We start from the raw sequence: 21,082 nt of genomic DNA on the forward strand, positions 1-21,082 counted from the left end.
GTAAAGTATATAATAAATGTGTATTCAATAATTAACCAAATGAATAAAACAAAATCACACAATAATGGAAATAATGAAGAAAAAGCTGCATGTCCAAAATATTTAAAAAAATGTGTATAAGCAGAATCCAAATCAATCCAAAAGCAAATGGGTCCAAAGAGTCTGTCCGTCCAACCAAATCCAAAGTGTAAAAATAAGACACATCCATTGATCCATGCTAAAAAATAAACTTAAATGAAGTGAAATCCAGTGTTGAACTATATACAAAGTACAAATCCAGGGTCTATGAGCCCAACCATTGAAAGGAAACCTACAAAAACCCTACCTAATGAACAACTATATACAAAAAGGTGGGGCATTGTCCAAGCGCCCCAAATGAAATGAAAACCAAAAGGAAACCTAACACTAATTAACTATATACAATGGCAGCGGGCTAGTCTGACGGCTCACTTCTTCATTTCCCGGGCCAGGGCATCATCGAACTCCTGCTCGATGTTCCGGAGGCAGTCCTCTTCCATGGCCCGAGGGTTCGCAGGGACGATGACATCCGGACCTCCTGGTCCCTGCGAATTGCATCGAGGCACTCGGCCCGCCTCAGAGCCCTTTGCATGGAGTTCTCCGCCCTGACCATCGTGAACCGTGCCTCTTCGGCCCGCTGCTGCTCCGCATCTATGGCATGGCCTAACCGCTGCTACACGGAAGACACTTCCCGTCCTGGGTCCTCCTGCCCTCCGCCGATGCCTGCCCCTCCGATGTTGAAGGCCCAGAGCCATCATGGCTCCCACCGTGTTGCTGCTGCTGCTGTGCCTGTGCCCGTGCCCTGGCTCCTGCTGCCTGTACATCCTCCTCCAGCTGGGGTGTTGGCTTTAATTCATCTTAGAATGCAAGAAGTCGTAAAAACCAACTGTTTGGAGGAAAACTTGTTATTGTTTTCGGAGACCTCCTACAGTTAATGCGAGTGAAAGGGCAACCTATTTTCAAAACATTATGATACAAAGAATGCTATAATACTCTCTGTAGCATTGAAAATGTAAATCTCTGGCAACAAATTCACTCCTTCTGCATCAAACAACACAACCACAAAACTGTCTAGTGCAAAGTCACTGCACGTCCATCAGATAAGAAAGGCACAAATGTCTCTTCTAAAGAAAGATCTGCAGGATCATCAAATGATCCACAAACAGAACTCTCTGGTCCATTTAAATTCAACAACACAACTGGAGTAAATTATGTTAATGTGACCATGAATCTTCTTTCAATTGCCACAAATTGTTTACAAGATTTGATGCAAACAAAGTCAACGCTGAGATTGCTTGCATCCTGGAATACAACAGGCTATGGGCACTATACATCCCCATCTAGATATGTACCCTGTAACTCAAAAAGAGAAACCTTAAAAAGACAAGTAATACAAACAGAAGCTATAGTAGATCTCCCAACAATACAGCAAAAAAGGACCAACTCCTTCTGCATCAAACAATACAACCACAAAACTGTCTAGTACAAAGTCAACTGCACGTCCATCAGAAAAGACACAAATGTCTCTTCTCCAGAAAGATCTGCAGGCTCATCAAACGATCCACTAGCAGAACTTTCTGGTCCATTTAAATTCAGCATCACAACTGGAGTAAATGATGTTAATGTGATCATGAATCTTCTTTCAATTACCACCAATTGTTTACAAAATTTACTTAAATGGCTCAAACCAGTTGTTTTTGCAAATGTTCGTCCTTCATAGAAAAGTTACACATGATCCTAACAACATTTTGAGGCCGATTCATGGAATTAATGTGCGCTGAAATTTTCAGCGAAAGCGTGCCAATCGCAGTGCCAGTGCGAAAATCGCAGTGAAACCCGTGCACAGTGATTCATGGAAGTCAGTGCACGTGGAAGTCCATGGATGTGCGCTGAAATCCTGTTTGGCGCACGCTGGCGCACACGCCTTCAAACAGCGTGCGCTAAGTGCACAGCAAAAGCGCACATAGCGCGGCGCACACAACAAAAGTTGATGTAACACGGATTGTGTCACACGGAATGGGGAACAACGCGTGAAAATGTGGGCGTCACGGGGGAAGTACAGGAGGCAAGTGCGCGGAACGCCCACACGCTCGCCTACAACATGTATTCATGGAATCGAATAGGGCAAACCAGCGCACGGGCAAAGACACGCACAGGCCTAAACATGTCCGCCATATGGAGGCAGGCGCTAGCGTCCCTGCGCATGAAAAAAATGTACGCTAACAAAAAGCACATACATACAGCTATGATGAATGTCCCATACCGTGTGCCTCTAGGACAAATGACGTGCAAAGGGGTACGCGACAAACACGGACACCCGCTGTGTGAAAAATAGCATGTGCGTGTATTTTGGGGGTGCACGGGAAGTTTCACACGCGATAGGCCTTGGGCGAGCGGGGTACTTGTATAACTGAGGTTCGCATGAAGTCTCACACGCGATTGGATCCGGGTACGTGTATTTCTGGGGTTCACGTGAAATTTCACACGCGATTGGCCCTGTGCGAGTGGGGAACGTGTATTTCTGGGGTTCGCGTGAAGTCTCACACGCAATTGGATTGGGGTACTGTATTTTGGGGGTGCGCGGGAAGTTTCACACGTGAAAGGGCCTGTGCGAGTGGGGTACGTGTATTTCTGGGGTACGCATGGAGTTTCACACGCGATAGGTCCTGTGCGAGTGGGGTACGTTTATAACTGGGGTTCGCATGGAGTTTCATACACGATTGGCCCTGTGCGAGTGGGGTACGTGTATTCCTGGGGTTCGCGGGAAGTCTCACATGCGATTTCAGCATGGTACGTGTATTTCGGGGGTGCCGGGGAGTCCTACACGTGAATTGGCAGTGTGGGTCCTCCCAAGTGTTCCCTCTACACCCTCCACGGCCCCTGCAGGCAGCCCACACCACAGGAGACTACCCTGCACCCCTGGTCATGTCCCGCAGGCAGCCCATCCACCACACATGTCCCCTTGCACCCCCACCCCCAGCAGAGCAGGGCACCTGCCAGCAGGCCCCCACATAGGTCCCCCAGCACCCCTACCCTCCAGCAGTGCAGGTCACCTGCCAGCAGGCCCCCACACATGTCCCCCAGGCCCCACACCCCCCAGCAGTGAGGGGCACCTGCCTGCAGGCCCCCACTCATGTCCCCCTGCACCCCCACCCCCCAGCAGTGAGGGGTACCTGCCAGCAGGCCCCCAATCATGTCCCCCATCCGCCCACCCCCCCAGCATTGACAAACACCTGCCAGCAGATCCCGACAAATGTACCCTAGCACCCCCACCCCCCAGCAGTGCAGGGCACCTGCCAGCAGGCCCTCACTCCACTCATGTCCCACTCATGTCCCCCAGCACCCCCACCCCCGAGCAGTGAGGGGCACCTGCCAGCAGACCCCCACTCATGTCCCCCTGCACCCCCAACCCCCAGCAGTGCAGGGCACCTGCCAGCAGGCCCCCACTCATGTCCCACTCATGTCCCCCAGCACCCCCACCCCCCAGCAGTCGGGGGCACCTGCCAGCAGGCCCCCCCACATGTCCCCCAGCACCCCCACCCCCTGGCAGTGCAGTGCACCTGCCAGCAGGCCCCCACACATGCCCCCCAGCACCCCACCCCCCAGCAGTGCAGGGCAACTGCCAGCAGGCCCCCACACTCTCAGGGACATGTCCCCCAGCACCCCACCCCCCAGCAGTGCAGGGCACCTGCCAGCAGGCCCCCACTCATGTCCCCCTGCACCCCCACCCCCCGGCAGTGAGGGGCACCTGCCAGCAGGCCCCCACTCATGTCCCCCAGCCCCCCAACCCTCAGCAGTGCAGGGCACCTGCCAGCAGGCCCCCACTCATGTCCCCCTGCACCCCCACCCCCCAGCAGTGCAGGGCACCTGCCAGCAGGCCCCCACTCATGTCCCCCTGCACCCCCACACCCCAGCAGTGAGGGGCACCTGCCAGCAGGCCCCCACTCATATACCCCAGCCCCCTCACCCCCCAGCATTGACAGGCACCAGCCAGCAGGCCCGACACATGTACCCCAGCACCCCCACCCCCCAGCAGTGCAGGGCACCTGCCAGCAGGCCCCCACTCATGTCCCACTCATGTCCCCCAGCACCACCACCCCTCAGCAGTGCAGGGCACCTGCCAGCAGGCCCCCACACATGTCCCCCCTGACAAGTCATCACACTCCAGACCCATGCCCCTCATGGCCAACCAAATCCCACCACAGTCCAAACACCCCACATTGAATTCCCAAAGTCATGATAGAAAATGCATAACCAGCATGGCCATGAATCAATGTCCCTCAGACCCATGCAATGGTGACACATGACTGTGAAAAGATCAACATTGTGACATGCGCAAAACAAATGATATAAGACCACATCAGTAAAGTATATAATAAATGTGTATTCAATAATTAACCAAATGAATAAAACAAAATCACACAATAGTGGAAATAATGAAGAAAAAGCTGCATGTTGAAAATATTTTTAAAAAAATGTGTATAAGCAGAATCCAAATCAATCCAAAAGCAAATGGGTCCAAAGCGTCTGTCCGTCTAACCAAATCCAAAGTGTAAAAATAAGACACATCCATTGATCCATGCTAAAAAAGAAACTTAAATGAAGTGAAATCCAGTGTTGAACTATATACAAAGTACAAATCCAGGGTCTATGAGCCCAACCATTGAAAGGAAACCTACAAAAACCCTACCTAATGAACAACTATATACAAAAAGGTGGGGCATTGTCCAAGCGCCCCAAATGAAATGAAAACCAAAAGGAAACCTAACACTAATTAACTATATACAATGGCAGCGGGCTAGTCCGACGGCTCACTTCTTGATTTCCCGGGCCAGGGCATCATCAAACTCCTGCTCGATGTCCCGGAGGCGGTCCTCTTCCATGGCCCCGAGGGTTTGAAGGGACGATGACATCCGGACCTCCTGGTCCCTGCGAATTGCCTCGAGGCACTCGGCCCGCCTTAGAGCCCTTTGCATGGAGTTCTCCGCCCTGACCATCGTGAGCCGTGCCTCTTCCGCCCGCTGCTGCTCCGCATCTATGGCATGGCCTAACCGCTGTTACACGAAGACACTTCCCGTCCTGGGTCCTCCTGCCCTCCGCCGATGCCTGCCCCTCCGATGTTGAAGGCCCAGAGCCATCATGGCTCCCACCGTGTTGCTGCTGCTGCTGCTGTGCCTGTGCCCGTGCCCTGGCTCCTACTGCCTGTACATCCTCCTCCGGCTGGGGTGCAGTTGTTGAGGGGCCACCCCTGCTGGACGTCCGACTCCTGAATGTGGCAGGGATGTGTCCTCCACCAGCCTGGCCGCACGGACAGAGGCAGCTCCACAGGGTACCCAGGTGATACATGGGTGGGAAGATGGCCCGGAGGACGGCTGGCGCATAGGGAGTTCAGGTGTGGAGGGGGTCTAAGCAAGGTTCAGCAAATGGAGGAATCCGGCCTGGGTGACCTGTCCCAGTAGGCTGACGTGGTCAATGAGCCATTCGAGATGACGTGCAGTCTCCCCATGAAAAGACTGCAGGTCACTTTGCATGGCCTGTTGATGCAACGCCACCCCATCCAGGACAGACTCAACCTGGTCCCGGATAGCCACATCTGCAGGGAGAGGAAGGCCAGTTGTTGTAAGCAGATCCCCTCCCTAAAAATGGGTCTGGACGTAGGCATCCCTGCTGGTGCGGGATGATGCAGTCACAGGATCGGGGACAGGATTACACACAGGCACCTCTGTGGCGGCCTATGCTGCCTCCTGTCACTGCCCCTGCACTGCACCACTGGCACCAGTGGAATCCCTACCTCCAGACCCCGTCTCTGTCCCTTGCGCAGCCTCCTCCTCCACCAAACCCCCCACCAACCTGGATGACTCTGTGCCATCTTCCTTCGTCGGACACTGTGGGGTTTCAGCTGCCTCTTCTGCTGCCGAGGAGTCCAACTCTGACCTCTGCCTCTTGGATCTACCCTCGGCAGCTGCAGCCTGGGACGCGGCACCGGACTCCTCACTCCCTGATGAGATCACAACCTGGGAGGGGAGCCGGGCCTTGCGTCTCCGGCAGGTGGTGTGATCCCCGCCGCTGTGCTCCACAGCACCCTCTCCACCCTCTCCATCAGTTGACGCTGCAGACAGGGAGAGATAGGAGAGAGGCATCAGGACACTGTACAATGGACTGATACACACATGCCAGTTGCACATGAGTGGCAGTGTCAAACTTCAGACATGGCATCACAATCCCCAACACACATGGCATGTCAACTCACACAAATGAGCAATTCCACAGCCATATGGCAACAGCCAGCACTCAGCAATCAGTCTTCTACATATCAGTGTCCCAAGCATCCATGTTGCATCACTATTGCACCCTTGTGAAATACACACACATGCACATGTACACGGTGCAGATACATGCAGCTGGAACCAACATCCATGTGTGACACCACAACCATGCCAACTTACATACACAGTCACTCAAACATGTGTGCTCACCCATCTGCATTTGGCATGCAAGCTTACACACACATGCACCATCCATGTGTCTCACACATGAGAGGACTTGCATGTGTTCGCCTCACGGCCCTGTACATACACATCCATACATGGCCCTACAAAACCACATGTGCAACCTGCACACTACTTGCACACCACCACACGCACAGCTTACAATCAGTATGCATGTACACTTACCACTCGACTCCAGACGGGTCTGCCTCTCAAGGACCTGGACGTGGAGCTCTGGGGATATGCATTCCAGGACCCTCATTTGATGTTCTGATAGGTGGCCCTAGCGCCCCTTAGCATCCGCTGCCTTCAAGAGGCTCCGGGCCTTGTTGAGGGTCCTGGACCTGAAGTCGTCCCAGCGCTTCTTGACATGTTTGAATTTGCGGACTGCCACCCCCTCCGCGTTGATGGCAGTCACGATGTCCATCCAGATCCTGGTCCGTCCTTCCTTGTCGGCGCTCGAACCTCCGAAGAGGGCATCATACTGCCCCAGGACTTGCTCCACCAGGACACCAACTTTGGTGGCAGTGAAGCTGGTGGCCCTCTGCCTCTCTAGCTGGGGGTTGCCAGTGGTGCCAGATGGTGGTGTACCCGACATGGCAACCCCAGAGGCAGGTGTGGGTGGGCAACTGGGTCCTGGGGCTGGGCTGTGGAGCGATGGTATCCCAGTCGGGAGTCTTCAGTTCCAGCAGGGTGGTCGCAGCAACTGCACCCCTGGCTGATGTGCAGGCAGCAAATAGCAGGACACGTGGGCAGCAGGCAGGCAGGCAGCAGCAGATGGCAGGTGGGAGTGTGCTCGGCGCTCTTGGGGGCAGTAAAATGGCCGTCAGGGCAGGAGCGTGGTCTTCCGTGTGTTTTCGCGTGGCCAGCTTGATACAGAGTGATTTGGCACATGAAAAAATTGCACGTCAGCTTGTAATTCGAGGAAAGGCCCTTAGCGCGTGAGCGCTTCAGCACACGCATGCGATTCCATTGGACCAAAGGCCCTTAGCGCGTAAGCACGTCTGTGACACTCTGTATCAAGCTGGCCACTCGAAAACACACGGAAGACCACGCTCCTGCCCTGTAGGCCATTTTCCTGCCCCCCAGAGCCCCGAGCACGCTCCCACCTGCCATCTTCTGCTGCCTGACTGCCTGCTGCCCACGTGCCCTGCTATTTGGTGCCTGCACATCAGCCATCTGCAGCGGTCCAGTAGCTGTGTCCACCCCTGCTGGAACAGAAGACTCCTGACTGGGATACCATCGCTCCACAGCCCAGCCCCAGGACACAGTTGCCCACCCACGCCTGCCTCGGGGGTCGCCATGTCGGGGCAAACACCATCTGAGACCACTGGTGATCCCCAGCCAGAGTGGCAGAGGGCCACTAGCTTCAGTCCGAAGGAAGTTGGTGTCCTGGTGGAGCATGTCCTGGGGCATTATGATGCCCTCTTCGGAACATCACGCGCCAACAAGGAGGACGGGATAGGATCTGGGATGACTTTGTAGTTGCCATCAACGTGGAGGGGTGGCAACCCGCAGCATCAAGCAAGTCAAGAAGCGCTGGGAGGACTTGAGGTCCAGGACCCTCATAAAGGCCCGGCGCCTCATGGAGGGGGGGCTGGGGCAGCATGAGTACCATCCAGATGAGGGTCCTGGAACGCATAGGCCCAGCGCTCCACGCCCAGATGCTTCCAAGGCAGACCCGTATGGAGTTGAGCGGTAAGTGGCCAAGCATTGCTGTGTGAGACAGGGCATGTTGCAGGGTGCTGGTTTTCTGATACTTGCCTGTATGTGTGACATAGGCCATGTACGGATGTGTGTGTGCAGGGACATCATGGTCATGCATGTGAGACCAGTAATGTGTGAACCACATGGTGTGTGCATGTGTTACAATGCAACATGCGGAGCAGCATGCGGAATGCACACATCAATGCATGCCTGTCTCTGTTATTGGACATGGATGGGGTGTGAGAGATGGGTGCTGCTGTCATGGACATGTCTGGTGTCCATGTCTATGTGTCTGACTTGCGTGTCTGTGACTTGTAAATGCCATGGATGCATGACACATGTCTGTGACAATGTTCAGATTCACTGATGCAGCCTACTCATCCTTGTATCCACTGTGTCTGGGGTGTACGAGGCCAGATGGATGAAACTACGGTGAAGTGCATGTGATAGGCATGACCCATGATCCATGTGAGTTTCAAACCAGCATTGTATGTTTCAAGAGTCCCTTGGACATGTATGCTAATGTTTATAGCATGCGCCATGCTTGTTACTGCATGTGTTTTGCCTGCACTGACGCATGTGTTGTGGAGGGACATGATGGAAGTGATGTTTGACAGTGCCACTCATCTGCTATTGCTTCCTGTCTAGGGGACAATTGTACAGTACCCTGATGCTTGTGTTCTATAGCTCCCTCTACACAGCGGCAAGTGATGAAGAGGGCGGAGACGGTGCTGTGGAGCAAAGCGGCAGGGATGCCCCCACCGGCCGGCGACGCAAGGCCCAGTCACCCTCCCAGAAATTACCATCGTCTGGTAGTGAGGGGACTGGTGCTGCGTCTGCCACTACGGCTGCAGCGGAAGGGGTGGGTGAGCCCCCACAGGGGCTTGCAATAGCGGAAGACGGTGTGGAGCCATCCAGGTTGGTGGTTTCCACAGAGGAGATGGAGGCCACTACTGAGCCGCACATGGGGCCTGGTGGGGGTGGTACCACTGGTGCAAGTGGTGCAGTCCAGGGGCAGGGGCAGGAGGCAGCACAGGTCACCGTGGAGGGGCCTGTGCATGTCACTGTCCCTGACACTGTGACTGCACCACCATGCACCAGCAGGGATGCCCCATCCCAGGCCCGTCCACAGGTAGGGGGGATGTCCATGTCATCTGACACTCCTCTACCTGAGGACGAGGAGACCCCTGGCCGTATGGAGAAGGTCCTGATTGGTGTTGCGTTGCGCACGCGTGACATTCGTGATGACATGCGTGCTTCCCGGGGGAGGCATGCACGTCATCACGAAGAGCAGCGTGCCAACGTGGCCCAGTTGGGAGTGTCCATGGTCGTGGGTTTTGTACAGGTGTCAGCCACTTTGGTGGCCCTCTCCTCCTCTGTGGAGACTATGCGCCAGTCGTTCTCCATGCCGTCTTCCGGCCCAGATGCCACCAGGGCCCCCTGTGGACCTGCCCTGACCAACGCAGCCAGCTCGGTGGGGATCCCATCCCTGCCACAGTCGGAGGTCGGAGGTCTAGCAGGGGTGGACACCCCTGCAACTGGACCCCAGCAGAAGGAGGATGTGCCGGCATCATCGGGCAGGGCACGTGCACGACTGCGTCGGTGGATTCCATCAGCCTGGATGCTGTCGTGCTGGCAGAGGCAGTTGCGTTGGAGGCAGCGGCAGGCTCAACATGGGAGGCATGATGGCTCGGGGCCATCTACATCAGAGGGGCAGGCATCGGCCGGAGGGCAAGAGGACCCTGGAATGGGAGTGTCTTCCGTGTGGCAGCGGTTTGGCCAGCAGATAGGTGCGGAGCGGCGGCGGGCGGAGGATGCACGGCTCACAATGGTCAGGGCGGAAAACTGCATGCGCAGGGCGCTGAGGCGGGCTGAGTGCCTCGAGGGAATTCGCAGGCAGTTGGAGGTGGACATGGGGTTATCCCTTCGAGACCTCGGGCCCAGAGAACAGGCCCGCCTCCAAGACATTGAACAGGAGTTCGATGATGCCCTGGCGCATGACATCAATAAGTGAGCCGTTGGACTTGCCCGCCACCATTGTATATAGTTCATTAGTGTTAAGTTTAATTTCTTTTTTCTTTCATTTGGGGCGCATGGACTATGCCCCACATTTTTGTATATAGTTAGTAATTAGGTAGGTTTCATTGTAGGATTTATTCATGTCGTTGGGCACATGGACCCTGGATTTGCTATTTGTACATAGTTTTACAGTGAATTTTTCTCCTTCATCTTTTTTTTCACCATGGAGCAATGGATATTATGCTTTTCTTTCCCTTTGGATTTGCTTTGTTGGACGGTGACTTTGGACACATTTTCATTTGGATTGATTTGGATTCTCATTTTATTTATTTATCATTTTTTGGGACATGCTGCATTTTGATTATTATTGGCATTATTGTGTGTTTTGATTTCATTCCCTTCATTTTGACTTGAATACATTTTTGTTTCTTACTTCAATGTGTGGTCTTCTCTCATTGGTTTCATGCATGTCACAATGTGGTTTTTCTCGTCATGTGTTGCCATTGTGTGGGTCTGACAGACTTGTACTCATGCGCATACTGCTTATTTGTGATCTATCATGTTATGGGGATTTCAATTTGGAGTGGATGTAAAGCTTGCTTGGGTGTTTGGACTGGGGTGGCGTGGGGTGGGATTTGGGTGACCATAGGATCCAGGGATCTGGATTGTGATGACGTGTTGGCGGGGGGACATATGTCGGGGCCTACTGGCAGGTGCCTGTCAATGCTGGGGTGGGGGTGCTGGGGGACATGAGTGGGAATGAGTGGGGGCCTGCTGGCAGGTGCCATGCACTGCTGGGGGGTGGGGGTGCTGGGGTACATGTGTCGGGGCCTGCTGGCAGGTGCCTGTCAATGCTGGGGGGTGGGGGTGATGGGGGACATGAGTGGGACATGAGTGGGGGCCTGCTGGCAGGTTCCCTGCACTGCTGGGGAGTGCGGGTGCTGGGGTACATGTGTTGGGGCCTGCTGGCAGGTGCCTATCAATGCTGGGGGGTGGGGGTGCTGGGGGACATGAGTGGGACATGAGTGGGGGCCTGCTGGCAGGTGCCCTGCACTGCTGGGGGGTGGGGGTGCTGGGGTACATGTGTCGGGGCCAGCTGGCAGGTGCCTGTCAATGCTGGGGGGTGGGGGTGCTGGGGGACATGAGTGGGACATGAGTGGGGACCTTCTGGCAGGTGCCCTGCACTGCTGGGGGGTGGGGGTGCTGGGGTACATGTGTCGGGGCCTGCTGGCAGGTGCCTGTCAATGCTGGGGGGTGGGGGGTCTGGGGGACATTAGTGGGGGCCTGCTGGCAGGTGCCCTGCACTGCTGGGGGGTGGGGGTGCTGGGGAACATGAGTGGGACATGAGTGGGGGCCTGCAGGCAGGTGCCCTGCACTGCTGGGGGGTGGGGTGCTGGGGGACATGAGTGGGACATGAGTGGGGGCCTGCTGGCAGGTGCCCTGCACTGCTGGGGGGTGGGGGTGCTGGGGGACATGAGTGGGACATGAGTGGGGGCCTGCTGGCAGGTGCCTGTCAATGCTGGGGGGTGGGGGTGCTGGGGAACATGAGTGGGACATGAGTGGGGGCCTGCTGGCAGGTGCCCTGCACTGCTGGGGGGTGGGGGTGCTGGGGTACATGTGTCGGGGCCTGCTGGCAGGTGCCTGGCAATGCTGGGGGGTGGGGGGGCTGGGGGACATTAGTGGGGGCCTGCTGGCAGGTGCCCTGCACTGCTGGGGGGTGGGGGTGCTGGGGGACATGAGTGGGACATGAGTGGGGGCCTGCAGGCAGGTGCCCTGCACTGCTGGGGGGTGGGGGTGCTGGGGGACATGAGTGGGACATGAGTGGGGGCCTGCTGGCAGGTGCCCTGCACTGCTGGGGGGTGGGGGTGCTGGGGGACATGAGTGGGACATGAGTGGGGGCCTGCTGGCATGTGCCTGTCAATGCTGGGGGGGGCTGGGGGACATGAGTGGGAAATGAGTGGGGGCCTGCTGGCAGCTGCCCCTGACTGCTGGGGGCTGGGGGTGCAGGGGGACATGTGTGGGGGCCTGCTGGCAGGTGCCCCTGACTGCTGGGGGTGGGGGTGCAGGGGGACATGTGTTGGGGGCCTGCTGGCAGGTGTCCTGCACTGCTGGGGGGTGGCGGTGCTGGGAGACATGTGTGGGGGCCTGCTGGCAGGTGTCCTGCACTGCTGGGAGGTGGGGGTGCTGGGGTACATGTGTGGGGGCCTGCTAGCAGGTGCCCCTGACTGCTGGGGGGTGTGGCACTAATACGGCAAACAACTTCAATCACAATTACTATAAGTAAATCAATCCCCCTAACAATAGTTCGACAAGTCTAGGTTCAACGGCACCACTTATTTGCAGACAGAGGTGAATGCTTTAACCTAGATGGCACTTTAGTATTCGTTAGGACGGGAGAGAAAAGGCAGGTTATGAAATCAACTTGGTACCAACACTTTTACGAACAAATGCAAGGCAAGTAAGGCAGGGTCTACTGTAGATTGCAAAGTTCAGAGGCCAGGCCCTCTCGGAGAGAGGCAAGGCGATATGTCCCAAAAAGTATCACAGTGGAAATGCACTTCGAGTCTTTGGCGCAAATTGTCACAGAGAGATTGGACCAGTTCAGAACAGAAAGTTAAGAAGGCTTGGAGGCGACCCAATGGAGAGGCGAGGATTAAGACACCTCACGCTAACCGACACAAGGGAAGCCAGGCGGACACGGTACCTTGTATGTGGAGAGACAGCTCCGGCGGGGGCAGTTGTTCCTGGTGGTGGATGCAAGTCGGGGCTTTGCCAAGAGAAGAGATGATCTCTTCGTCGAAGGAAAGTTGAAGATCGTTGCACCACCAGGGAAGAGACCAGCCACGGAGTGCTCCGTCACAAGGCACCACCTTTTGGTCGCGGTACGGGTTAGTGGCTATCCGGTTTCCGGGGTGCTCAGCACGGGCAATTCAACCACTACGCCCTGGAAGGGAAGAAAAAGTAAAGGGGACTGGTTGTTCCCACCAGTCAAGGGAAGAGACTCTCCAGCTGGGAGATCTCCTCTGTCGTTGGGAAGTGGTGAGTCGGTTCAGCAGGGCTCCACCGGAGGTGTCGTCATTGCAGGTCGGCTCAGCTTTACCCTCGTCGGATTCTTAGGTCATTGTGGCGACTTCTGAAGATCCAGTCCCAAAAGCCCTGCTTTTATGCAGAAAACCCCCATTCATTCAGCCTAGCTGTCAATCAAAACACGCTAAGTGGTGAGCGGGGTGGCTCACCACTTGGGCCAATCATACCAGAGTGCGACTTGAGTTGGCAAGGCAACTCCGTCCATGGTGCCTAAACCCCCTCCCACACCCCCTGTGGTACCCAGACAGAATGGCACCACTTTGGAGGGCCTCTGTGCAGAAGCCCGCCAAAAGTGTAACAAAGGGCTCAACCTTTGGTTTAGGAGTCACAGAGACGAACACAGATGCCATTTTAAAAACCGAGTTCTTGCAAAAAATACCACCCGATAGATTTATTTAAGATAAATAAACCGGTGGTATGTTAGAGATTAACGAGAAAAAGTATTAACCTCCAACAATGGGAGGAATCCCATAGGGTTATATTCGGGGTCGAATATAACGAGTAGTTTCCACTGCCACCAGTTAAAACTCGACAAGGGGGGACGGGACACTGCCCCCTCGAATAACAGACCCAGGGGTAATCGAATTACCCCTACTAGTACGTCCACAATAGGATGGTTTGTACTAGTTCTGTTAGTAAATTTAGGTCTAGTAAAGCCAATGATGACTTTACATGCCCTGGGAGACAGTAGTCAGTCCCAGGGTATGGAGTCTATGGCGGGGATCCTCTAGGACGCCCCAGTGTTACGGCACGGAGGGTGCGGTGTAACACACATAGAAAAACATATGAGACCCTATGGAGTAAAAGACCACATAGCCCATAGAACACATTGACATTTAAAGGAATTAACCACATTCATGTCCAAGAGTGGGAGAAAAAGAGTCTCACTCTTGGCAGAATGGAAAAAGAAAAACTCCAGAAATCCAGCAAAGCTGCTGGGGGACTCACTAGGTTAGGAAATTCAGCTTAAACAGAGAATTCTCCCTAACAGGGTGCAAGCTGACATGTGGCTTGGCTGGGGGGCAAGCCCATGGTGGATGGGCTGCCTGCGGGACATGACCAGGGGTTAGGGGTAGTCCCATGTGGTGTGGGCTGCCTGCAGGTGCCGTGGAGGGGGTAGAGGGAACACCTGGGAGGACCCACACTGCCAATACACGTGTAGCACTCACTGCGCACCCCTGAAATTCATGTACCCTGCTCTAACAGCAAAATTGCGTGTGAAACTTCCAGCGAACCCCCGAAATACACGTACCCTGCTGAAATTGCATGTGAAACTTCCCGCGAACCCCAGTTATCCATGTACCCCACTCGCACAGGCCCTTTCACGTGTGAAACTTCCCGCGAATCCCAGTTATACATGTACCCCACTCGCACAGGCCCTTTCGCGTGTGAAACTTCCCACGAACCCCAGTTATACACGTACCCCACTCACACAGGCCCTTTCGCGTGTGAAACTTCACGCAAACCCTCGAAATACATGCACCCTGCTGAAATCACGTGTGAAACTTCCCGTGAACCCCAATTATACACGTACCCCACTCGCACAGGCCCTTTCGTGTGTGAAACTTCCTTCGAACCCCAGTTATACACGTACCCCACTCGCACAGGCCCTTTCGCATGTCAAACTTCACGCAAACCCCCGAAATACACGTACCCTGCTGAAATCGCGTGTGAAACTTCCCGCGAACCCCAGTTATACACGTACCCCACTCGCACAGGCCCTTTCGCGTGTGAAACTTCACGGGAACCCCAGTAATACACGATCTGCGCTTGGCGTTTGCTGTTTGGCAGCTCTGTAAACTGGTCCAGGGTTAGCGCAGCCCTTTGCGCTGGTTTGGGGATTTTGATGGCTTTTCCTTGCGCTAGGGGCATTCTTGGGGGCGTAACTGGCGCTGCTGCAGGGTCGCTGCGCCACTCTGCACCACGGCTGGTTTTGGAGGTGAAAATCCATGAATACGCTGTGCACGGAAATCGATTTTAGCGCATGCGGCTGGTGCAGACATTGGCACGCACACACTGTGCGCCAGCCGCGTACGCCACTTTTGTGCGAAATTCTATGAATTACCCTGTTAGTGTCTTGGGTATAAGGCAAAAATTGGACTACGGTGCAGGAATGGTAAAATTTACCGTAAACATATAGGAAAATCCACAAGCATTCCTAATGTACTCACTACAAGTACTTGAAACCAAACACATCCCTATAAATCGAATCTTCCAGATTTCATACACGTGGAAGCATGCATGCACTCTCTGCAACCATGTTTAACAAGACTACATCCCTAATTAATGATGTGTATATATATCCATACCAAATTCTGAATCCATTCCATTTCAGCATCTTCTGCAGAATACAAATCATTGCATACTATGCCATTTATGCAATTCAATCATTCCACCATACAAATCAACTCACATAGTCAATATGTCATACTGATGCTTCTAAGGTACAATGCAGATGGTACCAAAAATAACTGTAAGCTTACAGGCTTCACACACAGTCAAGTATCTCTTGGAAAGAAAACTTTCACATTAGCAGGTATAGTAAACCACAATTGTGCCACAACCACTTCAGGACACTAAGCTGCATATGTCAAAAAAGAAGTGGTTGGTTTGAATGTAACAATACCTCTGTTACTCCCAAGCATAGGTTACCAGTGAATTTAACAAATGCCTACTTAAATTCCTTCAGCCCAAATGTATTCACTAAACTATAGCACAATTAACAGTTACATACGCCATCAGTTATCTTAACTACTTCAAGTATTCCGGAAAATCACGACATATGTAAAACAAACAAACTATCACCCTTACACTCACATAACTGTAATCATTTTTTTAATCCAGTACATATTTTTTTCCCAATGACCCACTGATTATTTAATGTCAAAACAACAGTAGTGTGTCATACACTAATGTTGTTCTAAATATAGTACTTAGAATGTACTGTCTATGAGGGTCTAAAAAAAAGTATATGTTCAATTGTATACAACTATAGCTTTTAAACTATCCCATTTAACAAACAGTACTGTTTTTTCCACAGAAAATAAACCAGAGATTCCAGCTTTATAATGCTGTAAAACTAAGTAACCATGGCAATTATAATCAAATACATATTCTATGAGCACTATCCTCAATTGTTCTACAATCATAAGTACCATATACAGTTCAATTACATAATTCCTCTATATTACAAATATTCCGTACTCCCACTACACTACCTATAATTACTATCCACATATTATTACTGTGGTGGTTGTGCCAGTGGAAATATTCTTGGGGCCATGGCCTGTGGCCATGCCCCCCAGAACCTGGCAACTGGCTTCAAACACCACAATACAATTAACTATGTAAGAAGTATGTACCATACACCATCACGTAATACAACTCACCCTGACACCCCGCAGCATTTCCAAACACTTTTTTCACATATAAAACTGCTCCACATGACCCCAAATGTTTTTCCCAAGCTGTCAGTTCATGGCGCTGTCTGTGGACAGCTATGACACCTGCCTGGCCTTTTTCCACCTAAAACAATAGCCCCATATCATCTTTTTTCCACTCCACCACCCTTCCCAGCCCCTCTTTCTACCACCAAATAACCCAAAATGTGTTTTACAGACTTTCTCCCCAGCGCGCTGTCCTCAGACACCAGCGATTTTCCGTGGATCCAACATGGCAGGTGTTTCCAAAAATAGGACGCACCTCACACTTTTTGCCATTCAATCAGCGAGCGCGTCCAATGTCCGCGGACCTCACGTCAGCCCCTGGACCAATCGGAGGCTTGTTTGCAGACCGAACCCAGATATCACAATTTATTTTTACCTACTTATTGGTTGGTTTAAAAAAAAATACTAGATGGATTTACACCACATTTAGAAAGGCATGCATTCGGGACCAAACCACCACAAATTTGGTGAAAATCCGTCCAGCATCCGTCTTCTATTGCATCTATGGGAAAAAACAGACATTTTGGAACCACACCTATAACTTTCCCCCCTTAACGAAACACCACCAAACTTAACAGAATCAAACTGACAGCACCATATACTTGTTTTGCAAAGTTTTGTGAGTTTTGGTCTGGGAAAGGCAAAGTTTTATGCCGCCCAAAAAGTGCTCTTCCTGTGGGTTGAGCAACTTAATCATAACTACAGGGCCACTGCTGCAGGCCCTTTAATATATATATTATAGGGTGGCAAAAGCCATCCTATAGTTAAGGTGAGTCAAAGACACATAGGAAGATTTGTTAAAAAATAAGAAAGTTATTAAGCATCAAAAGCCTACTTCCCATTCATTTCCCCATAGACATAAAAGGTCAATTATTTGCCCCAGCGCACAGCCCAAACTGCTGAATGTATTTGTACCAGGTCTGAAACAACTTGGGAACGAAGCATTCAAGAGAGTGCTTTGCTTGGTTTGGGGTTATTCTGTGCAGTAGTTGTTTAAATATTTTATAGAGGAGGAGGTACCACCGTGCCCCCAAAAAATAGAGATGTCTCCATTCTGCTTTGCAGGATTGTGGTTTTCAGAAATGAAACGAAATATCAGTGCGAGAGATATTCGTGGCTATAGCCAATATTATGGGCAAATGTAACACAGTAAAATGCTATTTGCAAGAAAAAAAACATACAAATGCCTTCAAGGTTGAGGTGGGGGTGGCTAGAGGGCACTGAGTGAAATCTGGGAGTTGGAAGAGGTCTAGGGATGGAGTTTGCAGCACAAAGCTTTCCGTAGCCTCAGCGATAGCTGCAAATAGCCGACATCTGAAAGCAAACTGCGTCACAGAAGCAGCGTGTGCTGTGGGGGGAAAGGGAGGGGGCAGGAGAGGTGAGGAAGCCATCTGGAGAGTGGGGGGAAGTGGCAGGGATGATGGGGGCACTTAGTGAGGGCCAGAAAGTATTTTATTTTTCCGGCTGTTTTTCCGTTGTTCGTGGCTATAATAAACTACAGATAACCATGGCTATCTGTAGTTAATATATAACATGACTACAGATAGCCAAGCTATCTGTAGTTCTGTACCTGTGGCTATAGGAAAATAGTGCATATTTTTGACCAGTACTGTGACGTCGGGGTGAAAAATCACACAGTCACACAATAGGCATCCGGGACTCCCACCAGTTAGTAACCGGGTCTGAGCTGCTTAGCTTCAAAGTGAGGAAGCCTCACTTTGAAGCGAAGAGGTTGGGTCCAGGTTACTGTGTGGATGGGAGACTGTGCACAGTCCGGTGCTGTGTTTTGTTCACTTTAAATATCTCATAACACACTAAGAAAACACACAACATCTTAATTTTCCTTTGTGTAAACCGTGCTACTGTCAGTCCTTGGAAGTATTGCACTCAGAGACCATTATTTTGCCTTTTTCTGAATTGCATTCTGGTTGTTATACTCTCCCAGTCAAGATGGGAGGGGGGTGGGAAATAATGCCACAATTGTACACTTGTTACCTACCATTTATTTATTTATTTGTTTATTATGCGCCAGAGCTCGCAGGTATCAGGGGGGAATATATTCAGTGCAACATATATAACACAGACAAATTCAACAGGCTTACAATTAAACAAACAGTAGCATCTTGAGACATTTTCTAAAAGTGATCGGGTGGGGGGGAGCTTGTTCCAGATCAAGACAGCTTGCACCATAAATGAGCGGCTGTTGCTCCTAACTCATTTACTTCTAGGCTGGGTCAATAACATAGAGTCCATAGACCAAGTAACTCTGGTACGTTTTTCGAGCATCAGATGTTCTTTTGGGTACTTTGGTGCTTGTCCATATAACTATCTGTGAACAATTGTACTCATCTTGAAGCATATTCTAGGTTCGGCTGGAAGCCAATGCAGCTCCCTCCTGTGTACTGAAATCGGGTCTTGCCATGCCACGCCTTTGATAATTCTCACATATCATTTTGAAGAATCTACAACTTTTTGATGCAACCTTTACTCGCTTCAGCCAATAACGCACTACAATAGTCGAGCCTAGGCATTATAACAGCTCGAAACTAGTGTAGTGCAGTTTGCAAGAGAGACATAAGGCTTCACCAATCTGAGCAATCTCAGATGATATTGAGATGTGTTAATAACACTATTAACATGAGCTTCAGCACCGAGAGATGGTTCAAATATCACCCCCAAGGTCTTCACCTTGGACACTGTCTGAATATAATGCCCATCTATAGTGAATCCCTCATACCGTGCCATAGTTTGGAACATGCTTGTGTGGATGCAAAGATAAGGAACTCTGTTTTTGCCCCATTAAGACAAAGTCCATTTGCCATCATCCAATTTTGAATAGACTTGTAGATTTGTTCGATGTTCACCATGTCTTTCTCATAATCTCCACTTATCTCCATAATAAGCTGAATGTTGTCCACATAATTCGTAAATCGCACACCTAGTGCATCCAAAAGATCACACAGGGGGCAACAAAATATAATGAATAATGCCGGGAAGAAGCAGGCCCCTTGCGGTATACCACAATTAATGAGCTCAGGCTTTGAGCAGGCCGTACCTCAAACTATTCTCGATTTTCCATCTTGGAGAAAGGATCTAATCCAGTCTATTGCTGCACTAGCGCACCCGCCCTGGTCCACAAGCCTACTGAGCAATTTCCTGTGATCTAAAAAATCGAAGGCTGCTGATAGATTTAATAACATCAGCAGCCCCAATATACTCCTGTCCACGATATTAAGCATTTTGGCTTGTAAGTCCAACATAGCACTTTCTGTACCATGTGAGGGCCTGAAGCCAGACTACCTAAAAGGAAGGTTACTCTTATTTACCACATATTCCTGAAGCTGTATGTTAGCTAATTTATCAATAATTTTCAGCAAGAAACGCACATTTGTTATGGGTCTTAGGTTAGTGAAAACTTTATGATATGGTCGTGGATTTTTTTATCAAGGGGGTGATCATCACCTTTTTTAAAAGATCTGGCACATGGTTGGTTGCAAATGTAGCATTGGCGAAATTAACCAAAAAATGGGCAGAAATTCACCCATGTTCCAAAACAATTTCTGAAGGGATAACATCCCCAAAGCAAGTGGTAGGATGCATTTTCTTAAAGACTTTCTCTAACACATCTCTAGAAATAGCTTTAAAGGAAAAGAAGTGAGCGTAAAAGTATGGTGGGGCCCTGAAGATATTGACATAGGGGCAAGTAGATGCTTATCCAGGTTATTTGCAATGCTGACCTGTGCTGTCTTCATGTTGTCCGCGAATGCCCTCTGGACTGCTTTGCAGTCGTCATCTGTAGAGTCCAGCTTTTTAACTTGAATTCAGTATTTATGTATTAAAATATTCTTGCTTTGCCTTAAACATTTCCTTCAGATATGCTTTCTCTAGGGCATTCCAATTGTCCTCACTCTCTTGCATTTGCAGTTTGACCCAAATTCTTTCCGCTTTCCTTTTTTTCTTGCTTTCGTATTGCCAAGGCTGGTGTAAACCATTTCTGTCTAAAAGTCCTTTCTCCAATGGACTTAAGCTTCTGAGGCACCACACTGTGGTTAAGGACTTCTCATATTCCAGTGCAAAAAAATTACAGGGGAATCCCCATTGAGGTAGAATCCATGAGCATGCTAAGACAACATTCCAATTCGGCTGCTTTGATGTTGTTAAAATTCCTACTAATAACTTTCTTAACAACATTCTTGATTGAATAAATATAGTAGGAAGCTGGATATTAAAATGTACAAAGTGGTCAGACAAGACACACGGTTTAGTATCCAATGTATATCGGGTAAATATCTAACTGCAACCCAGTCCAGTACATTG

This window comes from Ambystoma mexicanum, chromosome 7q (genome assembly GCF_040938575.1).
Source record: "Ambystoma mexicanum isolate Mex_15411 chromosome 7q, UKY_AmexF1_1, whole genome shotgun sequence".
NCBI classification, from domain to species: domain Eukaryota; kingdom Metazoa; phylum Chordata; class Amphibia; order Caudata; family Ambystomatidae; genus Ambystoma; species Ambystoma mexicanum.